A 12,028-nucleotide genomic window follows, 5' to 3' on the forward strand; every position below is an offset into this window, starting at 1 on the left:
CAGCCTCCCTGTTGTTGCTCTGTCTGTGTCTGTTTACATGATAACAGCTGTGACACAAACAGAACAGTGATGGACTTTATTCAACCTGCTCAGCGAGAGAAGCAGCGAGCAGCTCTGATAGAAGTCTGTCTGCACCATCATCAGGGTCTGATGCTGCTGCAACAGCCGGACTCTGGGACAAAGTGACGTCAGCAGATGTCGGGTTGTCCTCTGAGTCTCTGAAGCAACATGCGGCTCAGCTGGAAAACAGCTTCTGATGGAGCTCTGATAGTCTGACTTCATCTCTGAGAGGAAGAAGAGGGAGAAGCCGCTGCGCAGCGCGCGGACTCTCTCCAGCAGCAAAGTGCAGAGATCATCAGAGCTCCACATGAGCTGAACATGAAGAGACACAGTCCGCTAGCAGCTCCTTCACTGTCGGCCTGCAGCGCTGCTCCCACACTCATCTGGACTCTTTCATCCACACACAGAAAACACGAGCGGAACATTCAGCCTGCAGAGGAGCTGCCTTGGATTGAGTCTCCGCGGTTCTCATGGTGTGTTCAAGGACCGCCTCCCGCTCTCAGCTGATCATAACTACACTCTGACTGTGCTTGTGTTGCAGCTACGAACTGAACATGGCAGAAAAGTCAGATAGCAACAAACTGCTGTCGTACATCCATCCTTCAGCTCTGTGTTCTAAGAGTCTGAGAATATGTGGTTTCCTTTATTTACAGTGGTGCATGTCATGTGACTTTACTTATGCAACATGTATGATAATGTTCTGTCTCCTCTCATTTCCAGACGTGCAGCCAAAAACATGTGCAGTGATGATATGTGACGGTATCATCATGGTCTCAGAGAGAAGAGCTGAGTGTCTGTTCTGATCTGTGGATGCTTGTGTCTCTTCTCCCCTGTAGTTTCCTGCTTGTTGCTCCGTCTCACGCCCTCTGCTGGTGAGCCGCGTCATTACACACAACCGCTCATGTAATGAGGCGAATTTATAACTTTTGACTTTATGTGGAGGAGGGATTGATTTTGGTATGAGGAGGCTGCAACCTTCTGTTAGTGCAGTAGGCAGCAAGTCAGCCTCATAATCTGAAGATTGTGACTTCAACTCTTACAAGGGGCACTTGTTTTACAGCCAGAATACAGATTACAAAGAGCACACTGTATATTTACATGTCATCCAGGTCATATTCATAGAGACCACTGAAGCAAGGCTGAAGCTGGGCATTGTTGGGAGCCAGTGTGCAGGGCAATAGTTGCTAGACAGCAAGCCTTATCTAGACATGGAGGACAGTCTCCTCATGGAGGACAGTGATATGTAAAGTGCTCAATGACACAATATTATAACAAATACTTATGAGACATTATATAAGAAAGATCAGTGCATCATGACTTCAGCTCCATTCAAAGCTTTAGGAGGCTTCATGGCCTCCATCACTCCATAAGACTGTTCCATCTGTTCTGCATCTCTGACATGTGCTGGGACGTGGTCGCTTGGATGTTTCACTGCAGCTCATCTAGTAATAATGTGTAACACATATATGAACATCAAGCTGATCATGTCATGCTAAACTGAGTCCTTGGAAGAGAAAACTGACATGTAACAAATAACAATTTCACTTTGTAGATTAAAGCAACATGTGTTTACACCAGAATTGGTCCTGTCAGCTGATATGAACAGGACTTCCTCCTCCACCCCCTCCACTGTCTGCACACACAGGAAGTCCACCCTTAATCAATGCTCTCTGTTTCAGTTAACCTGTCCGCACAGAATTAGTCTCTGACACAACATGTAGAGCCTGGATAGCTCAGTCGGTAGAGCATCAGACTTTTAATCTGAGGGTCCAGGGTTCAAGTCCCTGTTCAGGTGGAATGCTTTGTTCTCCTGTGACACAGTTCTACGATGGCCATGTAGCAGCTCAACTTCACAAGAAGGAGACAGAGTTGGATGTACCATCTATGTAGATGTTTTTTAGCAAGCACATAACAAACATCAATAAATGTACCCACATGCTGGGAACCACAGGCAGCATGTGGTCCTGACAGCACACAACAGAAAAACCACCATACGTACAAAATGGCCGCTTTAAATAGCTGCTGCCACACCTGGAGTCCTCTCCCATCCCCAGATAGGTGATCTCCTTCTCCCTCCATTACACTTACCCCACCATACACCTCACACCAAATACAACACATATGTACAATAAATACATGGAATTCCTTTTTATTAAAAGCTAAAAGCTGGTTTAAAACTCATAACTAAAATTGTCCTTCCCCCTGCACCTATTTCCTGAGTGGACTGGTCCGGAACCATAAATGCCTGCTTGTTCCAAGAGGGACTCTTTTGACTGTCACCCCTGGCCACAACAAAAGGTAAGAGCTCACACACCATCACACATTAACAATAAACAATCATTAAAAACCCACAATCCGATCATTGTATAGTTAATTCAGCATCTGTTTCTTGTGTCTTACAGATAATACCTACAGCTAGTGATGGGTTTTCAAGGCTTTGTTGAAGCTTCGACACCTGATTCAAGAAAAAGGTTCATTACTCCAGGCTTCAATGACACAGTGCTCGAGTAGGACATCTAGTGGTGAATAAAATGAATTGCGGTGTGTGTTATTGGTTCATGGATCGTTTGGCATTTGAATCTCCGTGCAGCCTCGTTCGACTACACTACATGGCTGACACAATAAAATACATTAAACTTTCACTTTCACTGCACGCAATTGTTACAAAGTTACATTTGAAGTGGATACATAATAATTAGGGCTAATCAAACATCATGATGAATCCGATTAAAATGTTTAACACAATTAAAGCATTTGCGGCAGAGAACAAAGCTGCATGGTGGTGTAGGGGAATCATCGTCGGTTTGGGTGCGAGAGGGTCCGGGTTCAAAACTTATGATACGCGAATCAGCAAGATGTCCTCCACACACACATGCAAGAGAAACGTGATCAATAACTTTTCTTCTACTAAAATGTACACAATGACAAATTGCGATTAACTGCGTTTAATGCTATGAAATTCTTAGATATAAATAATAAAAAATAAATGTGCATCGTTTGCATCCAAGTAATATATTTAACTCATATTTAAAGAATCTCAAACTGATAAATGTATCAATGTATCTAATATATTTCACTATCTAACTGATTGATCTATTACTATATATTGATATATAGTCATATCCCTGAACACACCCGGTCCCACCAAGCGATTACAACAATAAATAATTACTCCATGTTGCTGTGTTTTTATTTTATCAATCATCCCACTGCCACTACACAAACAAAAATCATGCTCCCTACATGGGTTAAAGGTGAACTAAAAAAAGATTAACTGTGCTAGCAACCACTGCTAACAGTAATGAAGAGGCCCTTCATTACGGGGGGGACACCTTCTGTGGGTTGGTGGTGAAAAAAAGTACATTAGTATATTATGAAATATAATAATATGAAGTAGTTGAGATTTCCTGCAGATTTTAACAGGTTGTTAAACTATTTTAGCTACAGAAGTAAACACTTAATGACTATTTCAGAGACAGATTCAATAAACACTCATTGATTTTAAAACACGGTGACAGAAACTAATTCCAAGTGAAACAACAGTTTTGTCAAACACACTGGTGGCACTACACTAACAGATGATACAAAACCTCCATATCTGAGGCCTTCTCTCATTTACAGAGACAAAACACTGGCAAATCTCCCTCATGTCCACCTGATAGAGTTTCCCCGTCATCACTCACCTCAGCAAGCATACTTTTGAATTAACAACCAATATAAGTGAGCTTTAAATATATATATCATCAATGAAATAACATCAGCATGTTGATTTAACACAGTTCTCTTCATCTGAGTTTCAAAAAGTTGTTGGACCATGAACCAAACTCTGCTTAATGCAGATAATACTGAAACACTAAAAATACTAACTTACAAAAAGATGCATGTCTTTATTTTTATTTGCTTATAAAACTACTTAATTCACAACAAACCTTGTGGATGTGTTTATAATGATGCCCTGCCTCATCTGCTGCATCAGTGTTTCCTGTTCATATAATGCTCCACTGTGTCCTGACGGTCCATCACATGTGTTTTATTCTTGCTGATAAGAATAGGAGCAGGTGGCTATGTGCACTGGCACAGCGAGGCTGAAGCTAGCAGGCTAACAGGAGCTAACCTGGCCTCATTACAATATGGGTTAATGCTGAAAACAACTCTAACTCTCCGTGTCTTTGTTGGGAATCTCCTCATGTCCATTGTGTGTGGGGAGGGAGCAGAAAAGGCAACAACATGTCATCAGACAAATAATACCGTCTACTGTAACTGAAAGTAAACAGCAGCTTCCTCCCAACTTTTCTAAGTTTCTTTAACATCAACCTAATGTCACCTGGGGCCATGTGACAAACAGTCAGGCTTCAGCATGAGCTGGACTTTGTGGGATGACACTGACGTCACCTCCTCCAGCGTCGACCAGCACCGACGGTTCTCTTCACTGTGTTTTACGCTCGCCCGAAGAAACCACTGGCTTTGTTAGGTCTGTTACTATAGTAACGGTATTGCAGCGCTGTGGTAACCAGGAAAACTGGAGGATCCTCAACCGTTGGTAAATGGGACGGTCTGGCCTTCAAAGCACTTCCTGATTGTGGCGCGACGTCATAAATTTTGGTGGCAGTGTTTCCACCAACAGGAGACCAGCTGTTGAGGAAGATTTATTAAAGCTGCAGATTCACATGAGGTCAGAGATCAATTCAAAACAATAAACAATCAATCCCTGCATTATTGTAAACAAACACAACAGCTCTGTACACAATCAATTAAACTAACATTACAAATGTGCAAATATTGATCACTTGATAACTGATCTCCCAGCCATCATTACAATCAAACAATAATCCCGTCGTCTGTGAAAACGAAGCAGAACAGTGTGTTCAACAACTACAGGCTAAAGTCCACTTTGCACATTACACAGAGTGTAAGGCCACACAGGTTGGGAGGAAGAGGAGAGGTGTATGGACCAACACGTTTTCACTCGACCACCTTCAGGTCTGGTCCAGGGTCCTCTGGGCTGCTCAGAGAGCAGATCTCTAGACAGTTGTTGTTTTTGCTGCCCTCCTCTGGACAGACCAGACGGTGTGATTTGCGGTCGGCTTGTCTTTGTTGCCACACGTAAAGTGCAGCAATCATCAGGGCGCAGATGCAGAGCACCAGCAGGAAGGAGACAGCCACCATGTGTGAACACATCCTGGAGGATGTTGAAGGGAAGCTGTTTGGGGGACTTTGCTTTGGCAAAGGACGTCCACTTCCTCTGCAGAGTCCTCTGTCCTCCCACATCGTCCTGTAATTGCACACACAGGCATCAGACTGTAGCATCAGATGACATCACATCCTGCTGTCACTTTTTATGTTACCTTGCAGACTTGAGACACACGGGAGATCTGCAGTTCATCCAGGAAGTTAAACTCTTTCCCAATTTCACTAAAGAAGAAGTAGAGTTTCTTCTCGGCTTGGTCCAGAGACGAGCCGACAAACGATGGGTCTGAAATACAGGAAGTGATGAAAGGAAGTGTCATGTGGTCAGAATACAGAGAAAAGAGATGTGAGAGCATGTGATCAGCTGACTCAGCTGAGTGGACAGGATACATTTTCTTTACAGAACCAAACTGTCTCAATCAGTGTCAGTGAACAATGAACTGATGGTATCAGATGATAGATCTGATATCTGTAAGAAGACTAGTAGAACGTTCAGACTCAGAGGAAGTGAGTCACTGTTCTGTGGCTTGAAGTCAAAGATGTGACATGAGTGTTTCCATTGTTTCATATTTCTGTGTTGACGACCGAGTGATGAGGCCGCTCTCTCACACTGAGCTGAGACAAACTGTTACAAAAGTTCCGTCCCTCCCCTTTGTGCAGGTTAGCTAAGAACGGCTACCTGGCTGCTCCTATTTCACATCACACTTGGTTTGAGTGAAGGTGGAACAGAGCCGCTGTGTCCAGGAGTCTGATGGCGGCAGCTGGACTCAAGGATGGTGTTTTGAAGACGTTTCGTCCCCCGCGTCGCTTCTTCGGTCCTGCTGCTGTTCTGGTGTGGAATCTGAGTTTTTATGTGTTCAGGACCTCTGTGGGGGGATCTTGACTCACATGACTAAGATCCCTGTTGTTGGTTAATGGTCAGTTAAGGACCAGACACTGTGCAGGACTAGTTGACGGCCCCATTGTGTTAGGGTTTGGATGGGGTGAAAGCTGCTGGGCAGGTGTTGACAAAAGGACCGATTGTGTGATTTAAAGCTGACCCAGCAGAGTTGATTTACTCCTGGTCCTCTTTGAAGACCAAACCACGTGAGACCTTTTCAGACCAGGTTTTGTTCAGATATCAGTGCTCTGCCTCACATAACTTTAGCAGAACTCAGATGAAGAATCATGGCTGAAACAGCATTCTCAGTGATTTCTGCTCTCAACAGATCAATATTTTAATTCAGAATGATTGATCCTCTTTGGCATAACAATACAACAGCAGACAACTCACTGAGTACATTCTGGCAGCTGAAGACACATTAGACAGATGAAGACTGTAGAGACACAGAGACAGACAGGTGCTGCTGGTAAGGCTTTCAGTTAACTTCAGAGTCCAGCACAGATCCAGGAAGTGTGTCAGCTTCCACAAACTCACTGGCCACCTCAGCAAAGGTGGGGAAAGGTCCTTCTAACTGAAAAGGCTCAGAGAAAAAGAAAACATCTAAAACATCTCACTTTCAATAACGTCTATTCATTTCAGCAGCTCAACTTCTCCCATTCATTCTAAAATCAAAACTTCAGACTAAAGATTTTTCACCTTTCAGCCTGAACCATAGAAATAATAATCTGATTACAATCTGATGAAGACTCAGTCTGTAAAGTAATCTGATTACGATCTGAAGGACTTTGTCCCTCAAGTTCTAGTCCGTCTTCAGAGAGTGTGGGCAGCTCTCTGTGAGTCATCACATGACTCCATCTGTGAGCAAGGCACTGACCCGAGGCGTAGCTCCAGGCTTTGAAGTGACATGATCAGTGCTGAGGGGCTGCTTAGCAAGGCACCATTGTTTACAGAGCAGCGTTGAGGAGGATTAAATCCAATGACCAAGCATCATCTTCATCTTCATGGCCTCCATCTTAGGCGCTAGACAGTGGAATGGGAGGAAGAGGAGGCCGTCTGCAGAGACACACAGTTGAGCTTTAAAACGTCTTTCTCTCCTGGTCTGGAATGAACCACTGTACCTGTTAGGAGAGGCAGCTGGTGCAACACTTCTGTGCCGCTGGGGTTTGATGTCAGAGGCGTAGTCGGGGGGCTGTAGGAGGTCGGGGTAGCAGGCCGGGGGAGGCTTCTTGGGCAGCACCGGTCTGAGTGGAACCTGATACCTGAAGAATTTATATGTTTACGCTATATCTAAAGTGGAATCTTCATCAAATGTCATCAACCATGATTAGTCGTTCAAATAGCTGATTAGTTTTGTTGATTGATTAAATGGGTCGAACTAACCCTGAGAATTTGTAGTTCAGGGAATGTTATCAGAATCTACATAAATCCAGGACCTGACGCTCACCTGTGTCCCTGACCAATCAGCTTACACCAGATTTCAGGTGAGTTCAATAATCACAGTGATCAACCACCTGATCACATTACACTGATCAATCAAGCGGCTTCTCTACTCAGCACTATCAGAGGCTGCAGCCAGAGGCAGGTCGTACCTGTCCAGTTGTGCAGGGGTCAGGGGGGAGTGGCTTAGTGGGAGGAGCAGGTCTGTCATGAACCTGACAGGAGAGAAAACAGGAAGCAGAGACAGAGTGACAGAGCTGCACAGAGGTCAAAGGTCAAACAGGCAAGGTTGCCTGTAGCATGTGATCCAATCACAGCTGTGCCATGTGATGTGGTCACCTCACACGCTAATCCCAGGTGTGAACAGTCACTGACTCCACATGGACCCCAGACCAGGACCTGCAAGTCCAGCTGTACCTGGGAGGATGAAGAGGAAGATGACAAGCAGAGCAACATGGACAGGATCCGACTCTGAACACACAGAGAGAGAGAAGGTGACAGGTTAGTCACAGTCCGTCAGGAGGTCAGAGTGTGCGTGTGTCTGTGTGTCAGTGAGTGTGTGTGTGTCAGTGAGCAGTCAGCGTGTGTGTGTGTCTGCAGTCAGAGTGCAGTCAGTGTGTGTGTGTGTGTGTGTGCAGTCAGAGAGCAGTCAGAGTGTGTGTGTGTGTGTGTGTGTGCGCAGTGTGGAATTATATAAGGTTACCTATGCACTGACATGATACAGAGCACATTTTTACTCGTATGTATGCTTTCACTCAGAGAAAAAGGGAGGTTTTCACACTCTTTCACACAAACACATCCTCCGTTACAGGGAGTTCGGGAGGATGTTATCATTCCTGGAACCCTTTTGATGCGGTGAAGGCGAAGCACTGGGAGGCATCGGACGTAAGATAAATCATCCAACATAGGAGGGATACAGAGTGTTTCACAGTCATAAATATGTTAGACCAATTATTATAATTGGTAGGTGGGAATAACAGGGCAACATGTCCCAATATGGTAATACCAACGAAGGTCTTGAAAAACTGTTGATCTATTATGCAAATAGATTATGCAAATGTACCTCCACGAGCCTGTGTCCAGGGAGGGGCAGAACACTTATGGAGGGGAGTGAAGCAGACTGAAAGGCCTGTGTTCACTGAGTGTTCTCCCTTTGTGTGTGTGTGTGCAGTCAGAGTGTATGTGTGCGTCTGCAGTCAGAGAGCAGTCAGAGTGTGTGTGTGCAGTCGGAGTGCAGTCAGTGTGTGTGTGCGTGCAGTCGGGAGTGCAGTCAGTGTGTGTGTGCAGTCGGGAGTGCAGTCAGTGTGTGTGTGTGCGTGCAGTCGGGAGTGCAGTCAGTGTGTGTGTGTGCAGTCAGGAGTGCAGTCAGTGTGTGTGTGCAGTCGGGAGTGCAGTCAGTGTGTGTGTGTGCGTGCAGTCGGGAGTGCAGTCAGTGTGTGTGTGTGCAGTCAGGAGTGCAGTCAGTGTGTGTGTGCAGTCGGGAGTGCAGTCAGTGTGTGAGAGTGTGTGTGTGTGTGTGCAGTCAGAGTGTGTGTGTGCAGTCGGAGTGCAGTCAGTGTGTGAGAGTGTGTGTGTGTGTGTGCAGTCAGAGTGTGTGTGTGCGTCTGCAGTCAGAGAGCAGTCAGAGTGTGTGTGTGCAGTCGGAGTGCAGTCAGTGTGTGTGCGTGCAGTCGGGAGTGTGTGTGTGCAGTCAGAGAGCAGTCGGGAGTGCGTGCGTGCGTGTGTGTGCGAGCAGTCGGAGTGTGCGCGTGTCTGCAGTCAGAGTGTGCGCGTGTCTGCAGTCAGAGAGCAGACAGAGTGTGTGTGCGTGCAGTCAGAGTGTGTGTGTGTGTGTGTGTGTGTGTGCAGTCAGAATAGTATTTTCTGCTGATCTTTTATAAATAATAAACTGTACATTTTCATAATGCCCACTGGTAAATAGTTAGAAATGTTCAAACTGTGTCTCTCTCTCTCCAAAATGCCAACAGGCAGAATGACCGTTTGATATAATAACCACAATATTGCTCCTCACGTGAACTATACTTTATACTATGGTGGAGCATTTGTATATTACTACAGGTTTCATAGTTTTTTTATGTTATTTGTTTTATATGATTTTTTTTCCATACTTTTTGATGCCACTTGGTGAGAATTAATTACTCTGATTACTCTTATTACTTACTCTGTACTGAACACTATTTACTTTGATGACAGCAAGGGAGAATATTTTTTTCCAACAGACTAATAATTCAAAAGTAACATTGTCTGATGTAAAATATTTGCATGAAACACAAACGGCTCTCTGCATCTCAGAGCAAAAATCTCTTTCTATAGTATAAATCAGATCACTTAACTGTGTAAACTTTATAACAGTCCTGTGATCCTATGATGAATAAGTATGAATGCATGCACAGCTAGATGTTCAGTCACTTTCACTACCGCTCTCTGAATTCACATAGCAGTTGTCCTCTCCTGTGTTCCCTATAAACCACAAAACCACAAGAGGGCGAATCATTCTCACTGAAAGTAGGTATTATCACAAAAATTAAGTCAGTCTCCAGCAGCTTACCGTTTGGTGTTTCTTCCTCGTCGTCAAGGTGATCCATGTCGTGACTCACAAAAATATTCTAGAAAGATAAATCACCTGTTAAATCAATCAGAAGATGATGTGGAAAAATTCTATATTTCTGCTGTAGACTGAACACAAGTTGAGTACCTTAGTCCTGACAAGTCTTTCCCAGTGTCCCTGCTGCTGTTTGACTAGTTTGAGAACGGGGTCGTTGGACTTCATTTCCCAGCAGCACTGTTCAGCAACAATATTCTGGTAAAGCTCCAGGTCGGCTCTGTACTGACGACCATTCACTCTGCCACTGCAGAACAAAAAGAGGGCATCAACACACTCCAAGTTTCCTCCATACCAGGTCACTTCGGAAGCATTTAAGGCAATTTACGATTTCAATTTGCAAAAACACAAAAGGGAACATTAATATTCTACATTGTTTCATGATCATCTGTCAAACTCTATAATCTCCCCCTATATCCCTCCTCATTCTTTGTCAGGGTGAACCAATAAACCACTATAATTCCTTGGAAGCTTCCCACAGGTGAGCAACCACAAGGAATCATGTATACTGACAGTCAAGAAATGCACCAACAACCAAGTTACATATTTGCTGCTGATAGAAGGTCTTAGGAATCAGATGGGCAAGCTTTATTCTACTGTTATGTAATGTATACAATGAAAATCTGACACAAATGAGGGCGGGTATATTGAGTCTGTGCAAACAAAGAAGTTTGTTCCCTGACATGAATGAATGTAACTGCAGCAGAGTAAAGATATCTTTGCTAAATTAGTATAATGTTAGGCCAATCAAATTTCATGATAATGTAATCACAAATTAAATGTAGATTTCCTTTAAATCCAATTATGAGACAGCTGTATTATTCAGAAACAACAGAATACAGAACAATCACAGTAGCACCAAAGGAAAGTGACTGAATGAGATGCCCTTTACATTAAACTGTAACCCGGAACTGTGTGACACCGTTTGTTTGTCTAATTTACAGACTGGCATGCCGAACATGTACCCACTACCACCAGTGTAAAATGCTCTGGACAGACAGTTCCACTGAATGTTGGATGTGATGAAAGTGAGTGAGCAAACACTGGTGGTCTGGTCCTGACAGACCTGTAGATGACTCTGTCAGAGAAGAAATCACAGCGCTGACTTTCTGGGTTCACCAAGATCACTCTTGCAACTGCACAGTTGACCGTCTGATACCAACGTACATGGGGGTGGTAACAGAAATCCAACAACAAAACACTTAGAACAATGTAACTGTATTATTAAGACCACATATTGTACGACGTCTCGTGCCTTTTTGTTGAGTCGTCTCTTCTGTTAGAGCTGATGACCTGCTGTCTGTAGCTTTCATCTGCCCCTTCAGGTACACCTGTACACATGATTTATGGAGTGTCTCAGCTCATTCATAGTAGCCTATATAAAACATCTTTCCTCTTAGTGTCAATCTGCAATGTTTAGTAAACTGTGGATCTGTATAGAAGTTACAAAAATGCTTTTACCATTTCCAGAGGGGTTTAGAGAGGCAGCCAGGCTAATCACTGGATACACGTCTATCGCATCCCTCTTCCTGTGTATGATAGCCAGCGTTCAATGAAACATTTGTGACAGTGTGTATGTGACAACAACAACATCAAAATGGATATAAACCTTAAGTGGCTACAGAGCAGAATGAAAGGTATTACAGGAGCACAGAAACAAGAGAGCAGAGGCTGTGTGGTTCCCTTACGCTCTTTGCAACAACAACCACCTAATCAAAGGCAATAAGCTCTGACAACACCCAAACAAACTGGGAATAGGGTTATAGAATAATTATTGTATGTTTCCTCACTGTAACGCTGCTGTTAGTAATAACAGTTTCTTTGGCGGACCTTGAAGTTTCTATGCCCTATTACTCAAC

At 44.0% G+C, this 12,028-nt stretch overlaps 1 long non-coding RNA gene and 1 other non-coding gene across 4 annotated transcripts; one reads left to right on the forward strand and one right to left on the reverse strand.

Annotated features, from left to right (window-relative positions):
- The first annotated feature begins 1,782 nt into the window (after positions 1–1,782).
- Positions 1,783–1,855, forward strand: trnak-uuu (transfer RNA lysine (anticodon UUU)). Its single transcript has one exon. It is a non-coding gene; the product is annotated as a tRNA-Lys (tRNA).
- Positions 1,856–4,773: 2,918 nt separating this feature from the next.
- Positions 4,774–10,324, reverse strand: LOC114430265 (uncharacterized). 3 transcript variants are annotated; one of them, XR_003669974.1, is made up of 9 exons: positions 10,263–10,313; positions 10,116–10,173; positions 9,986–10,027; positions 7,907–8,038; positions 7,720–7,782; positions 7,249–7,389; positions 6,521–7,183; positions 5,406–5,533; positions 4,774–5,332 (listed from the first exon to the last, which is right to left on the reverse strand). It is a non-coding gene; the product is annotated as an uncharacterized LOC114430265 (long non-coding RNA). The 3 variants fall into 3 exon arrangements; XR_003669975.1 differs by having other exon boundaries at positions 9,901–10,027; XR_003669973.1 differs by lacking the exon at positions 9,986–10,027 and having other exon boundaries at positions 10,263–10,324.
- Positions 10,325–12,028: the final 1,704 nt, after the last annotated feature.

The sequence above is a fragment of the Parambassis ranga genome, unplaced genomic scaffold, assembly GCF_900634625.1.
Source record: "Parambassis ranga unplaced genomic scaffold, fParRan2.1 scaffold_22_arrow_ctg1, whole genome shotgun sequence".
NCBI lineage: Eukaryota > Metazoa > Chordata > Actinopteri > Ambassidae > Parambassis > Parambassis ranga.